Here is a 6,000-nt window from a genome sequence, read left to right on the forward strand (position 1 = left end):
CGTATCATTGTTTTTTATGGAAGTGACATTTTTTAAATTTTAGGGTGAGGCCTGCTTGAGAGATTTTATGAAAAATCCACTCTAGAGTCTCAAGGTGAGTTTCGAACGAAGGGGAAGATAATAATATGTCGTCGACGTAAGTATGAATGTCATTAGGGGAGGGACAGGGGATAGTATAATTGTTGAGGGCGGCTTCTAATCCTTTCCCAAAGGCTGCATTGGAAATATTTAACCCAAAAGGAACTACACAAAATTGGTAGGACCTTCCGTCGTAGAGGAAACTGGTGTACTGACGAACCGAGGGGTCGAGTGGGATTTGCCAATAGCCAGAGGAAAAGTCAAGGGAAAAAAGATTTATTATTAAATTTTGCTAGGATATCATTGATTGGGGGGAAGCGTCTCGAGTGGGAAGAATAATAGTATTTAATTTGCGAGCGTCCAAACATAAACGTAGTGTTCCGTCAGCTTTTATTACAGTAACCAGGGGATTATTGTACGGGGAATCCGATCGTTCGATCACCCCCCACTTAATCATCTTGTCAATTTCTTTTTGTACGGCGGGACGACGAGAGAAGGGTACAGGGTAGGGTTTAATTTTATAGGGGTCATGAGGTTTGATATTGAATTTATAAGAGAAGAAAGTGTGAAGGCCGGGTTTGTCTTTAAAAATATGATCATATGTTTGAAGGAGGGAGGTCATTAATTGGTGTTGAGAATCATTAAGGGGAATGTCATTAAGGGCAATATTTTTTTCTGTTTCGAATGGGTAGGTTTGATTTATTAAGTGGGAGGTACTTTCGTACATGGTGAAAGGATCATTAGTCACAATAATATTTTTTAACGAATTAACCAAGCTATTTGGATCATTATCTTGAATTAATTTGAAGGGAATGTTATCTTTGACAGAGGGGAGGGAGATTTTCTTGCTATTGTAGTCTATGGTCACCCCGTTTTCAAGTAACCAGTCGGTACCTAGAATTAAGGGTGTGGACAATTGGGGAACAATAAAAAATATACCGTGTGTTTTATAATTTTGAACATGAAAATTTAAATAGATTTGGGATTTTATTTTAATAGTTTTGTGACTGAGTGCTGTGGTCAAGAGAATACCTGTGAGGGGAAAGAGGGGAATTGTGTTTGGGTCAGAATTTTGATTTAATATTTTAAAAAGGTCTTCAGAGATAGCAGAGACAGTTGCGCCAGAATCTAAGAGAGCATTGTGAGATTTATTGAAGAGGATGATGGGAATTTCGGGACGGTAATTGGGAGGGGGTGTTTGTTCGAAATCGGGGGGAGAAGCTAATGGGTGGGTGAGTATTGACATATTATGAGGATTGATCTTAGAGGGGGACACAGTGCACATCCTCGCGGGCATGGTCGGACCTAGTTTTCCGGAGGGGTAGTGGTAGGGGGAGTTGGGGCGAATTGATTATGAGAATTATATTGAGGGCGTTGGTAGTTATTTTGACGAGGGGGATATCTATTTTGTTGATTGGGGCCAGAAGAATTGTTAAATGAATTTCGATTTTGATTTTGATAAGAGGGGGTATTTTGATTATTTTGGGCGTTTGGAGGGGAGTGAGCTTGCTGAATGTGGGAGAGTTGTTTAACGAGTTCATTGGTGGTGGTGATGCGGAGACCTCTGAGGACAATGGAAATGTTAAAGGTGAAGTGGGAAATGATCTGGTCAACCATTTCGGCCTGTTCGATAGGTGGTTGCCAGAACCGGGCCTTGCTGATCCAATCCATAGCGTGCTTCTGCAGAGATGTTGAGTCTCTGTGGAAGTAGGGGCGATAGAGTTCGTTGCGGATAGCGCGCTGTTGATTGGGTGACCAAAACTGATTACGGAACAACACTAAGAAATCTTGATAACTTGTTGGGGGGGGGGGCAGTAGAGTGGTGTACCAGAGACGGGCACCTTCGATGAATTTAGACTTTATATAATTAATTTTGACATTATCGGGAACTGGGGGCTGGGTGAGAAAATATTGTTCGGCCTGTTCAATGAACTCCTCAGGGTGAACTGGAATGAGCTGGCCATCATAGGGGGGGGGAGCTTTGCAGAGTCTAGGCTAATGCCAGTGCTGTTGGAAAGGGTGGTACTATTTATTGTGGACGTGGTTTGACTAGGAAATGATATGTTATAATTAGGGGCGGAAAAACTGGAAGTATTTGAGGGGATAGCGGATCGTGTTGGAATAGGATGAGCGACAGTAGTGGAAGTTAAGATACTATTAAAGGAAACTTGGGGCATTGATTGAGAACAGGTGGGGACTATTGGGGGAGAAACTAGAGGGACAGAATTTTGGAATTTATTTTCCAGAGCAGCTAGCCTGGCACTTTGACCTTCGACAAGGCTGATCCTATCTCCGAGGGCTCTGACGGTGTCACTAAGCGCGCGTTGGGAATTGGTTGCACATTTTTAGGATTCTTGGGTCCGCTGTTGTTGTTGGGAATTTTCGTTTTGTAAGGCAATGAGGTCTTGATTAACGGAGGATTGAAGCTTTGAGAACTTAACGTTGACTTCGGCGTCATTGTCATCGATTCGAATACATAGTTCATCCAGGCGCGCGTCGAGTTCACCAAACTTCCGGGAGACATTATCTAGCTGAGTGTTGAATGTATCAGACATGTTAGATACTAATTGGGCTAGCGACTCTAAAGAGAGGGGGGTTTCCTACTAGGGATTGATTGGCATCTTCAGTACCTGACATGGTGATATCAAAATCAGTGGCAGGAAGTATGGGGGAGGGGTAATAATTTGCAGGGTTAAACCTATCAGGCTGTTTGGTCCGGCGTTGACCAGCACTATGCATGGATCAGTCACGAATAAGTACCAGAGTATTTCAATACTGGGGACGTTGGTTTAAGAACCGACTAACTTAGTGGGCAGAGCACAAAAAAAATATTGATAATAATTAAAATAATAGAATAGTGAAATGTTTTAAAATGTTTTATAATGATAATTTTTTAAAGTTGTTTAATAATCAACAGAACTTTTTAGGAGATTGTATTAATAAAATAATATAATAATAACGAAAATATCAAGAAACCAAGGCAAATGTGACTACTTAATAAGATAATAATAATTTTTTTTAAATAATATTAACTTGAATAGTGTAACAATAGTAGGGGGAAACCTGGGAAAATACTAAATAGTGACAGTTATTATAAAATGAAAAAATTGTTGCTAAGCAATGAAGTAGGTATTAAGATAATACTATACAATAAACCTCTTTATGCGTAGCACCAAATCATAAATAAACTAAGAATATAATAGTACTAATAATGTAGTGATTAATTTAAATAGAATAACTGAAACGTAGTTAATAAACAAATTATAGGTTAAATGGAGTATTTAAATTATATGCACTGAGCACACAAGAAATATTAATGTAATAATGATATACTAAGAAAATAATATAAATTGTTATCCTACAAGAGGGATAATTTAGTGGACAATAACTGTAATTTAACAAACTAATATTTAACTATAACGGGTTATACTAAAGGAAATATAATATTTGAATATAAAGGTTAACTAAATGTCCTAAGACAGATAATAATAGTAAAGTTAAATTAGTTTAACAGTCTTGAAACAAGATCACAAAAATAAGTTTAATTAATAATTTGTAATATAACAATGTAATGGGGCCCTAGTCGGGACAAAGCTACCGGGCTAACCAACTTCTTATACAGCAACTCAGTCATCATTGAGGATATAACAATTTAAAAATAATAAGGGGAATAGTTTATTAACCTGGTATACAGACTAATCATAGTAATATTTTAATTGAAGTTAGGGAGAGCATTATAATAATATAAACCTGGGCGTTAAGGGGACATAATATTAAATATTTACTAATGGTAAGGTATATGGAAAAACAAAATTTTTAATTATTGTTGTATAGTGAACATTGTCATCTTTATCGAGAAATAGAATAATAATTTAATTTTTTTTTAAATAATTTAATAATATGATAATGATTTATTTGTGCCAGATACAAATCTTGGACACATGATATATTAATGTTGTTAATAATAATTTGTTTTAACCACCAAGATAAACATGTGTTCTGAAGGAACAGAATATAATAATAAAGTTAACTTTTGTCATGAGACAGAAAGAATATAGTAATCCGCAGATTTACAATATAATATAATATAATAATAAAATTGACTTTTGTCATGAGACATAACTACATAAGAAATGTAATAACCCGCAGACTGAATACATAATATAATAATTGACCATGTGGTCCTGGGAAAAAATGTAAGTTATCGCAGCACTATAATATAAAAAGTTCCTAACTATGTTATGCAGGAGAGGAATACGGGTCTAGGGAACATATTAAGGGGGGTCATACAAGGGGAAAACTATTATAATCATACCAAAAGGGAAAGAGACGGGTCACTAGCAGTGTTCGGTCGTCTTATCGCCGCAGCTGTCAGCACATACCGCCACCGTCAAAGCGCCGCTGACGCTTCAAATCCGGTACACACACCAGCAGGAACAATTTCTGAAATGATTAACTGGATAACAAACATAGTCATGGGGGGAACATAGAAATAATAATAAGTTAATATTTACCTTGGTAGTATAACATTTTTCACATAATCTATCAATATAACAGTATTTTTTTTTTTTTTTGTACCAAAAGTAAATAATTAATAATATGACCATCAGTAAGTTAACAATAAAATAAAATATCTCTCTAGGAGAATAATATAGTCATATTTTTGAATAAAAGATTTAAAAAAAACTTTGAGAGATTTGGGGAGTAATAATATTAAGGATTTTAGGAGATTTAATTAAAATGTGTTTGCATTACAGGAGAATAATAGTTTTTAAGATGAAAGTGGATAATAAATGTTGCCATGCCATGTGCTTGCCATAAGGTAAAATTTTTTTTTTTTTTTATACATGTTTTATATATACTGATATTTGCCATTTTTATAAGAGAAATTTATATTTTAATAATTTTAAGTTTTATAATTTTATTAAGGGACAGAGAGAAGAAAAAAAAATATTAGTTATACAGGGGAGTATTTGGACATGAGTCCTGTCACGGTCGCCATATGTTAGATTTCATGATGTTTTAAGTCACAAAAACCACCCACGAGCAAAGGGGAACACTTTCCTCGTGACCTGTGAGCCACACCGCGTGAGACCCGAGGGTCAAGTCGGTGGAACTCACAGGCTTTGATACACGCAGTGGCGAATGAACGCCAAAGATTTATTTAGAAGGGGGAAAACAAACAAAAAACTTTATATTAATAAAATAATAGGCGTAAAGTCTTAGGATAACTATGGGGATATATTTTACATGGTTGTAATAAATAATATATAATATAATGCACATGGCAAAATGCACAAAATACAGGGAAAAGTATATAATATAATGCACATGGCAAAATGCACAAAATACAGGGAAAAGTATATAATATAATGCTACGGCTCCGACAAGCGGTTACCGGCACGGAATAATCATCATACGTCGGTATGACACATTATACTATTACATGTGTTAAAGGAAAATACCCACGGCTCCGCATGACGGTTACCGGGGCACCTATGAGGAAAAATGGAGCATAAATAGAAATACGTTGTGTGTACATGTTACGGTGACGACCGTGAACACTGTTGCTGGCGGGAAGGTCGGGGATCAGTTATTGCATAACATAGTGGTAATCGCAGGAGCGTTATTATATTAATGGGACGGTCACTGGCCGACAGGTATGCTGATATCCTAGGTATTGGGTATACCCAGTGGTTTAATAATAATAATAAGGCCTGAAATTCTGTGACGCTACAATGTTTTCAGGTATTTTTCTCATTTTATTTATTTTTTTTCAATACACTAACTTCTTTTATTTCTTATGCGTTCTGTACAATTTAATCATAAATTCTTCATATTATTGTAAAAATTTTCAAAGTTTTATAAACATTTGAACTTAAAATACCTAGAATAAAAATCGTGGCATATGAACTTTACTAC

This window comes from Diuraphis noxia, unplaced genomic scaffold, assembly GCF_037042655.1.
Source record: "Diuraphis noxia isolate RWA-SAM2 unplaced genomic scaffold, SU_Dnox_SAM2 contig0002, whole genome shotgun sequence".
In the NCBI taxonomy this organism is placed as follows: domain Eukaryota; kingdom Metazoa; phylum Arthropoda; class Insecta; order Hemiptera; family Aphididae; genus Diuraphis; species Diuraphis noxia.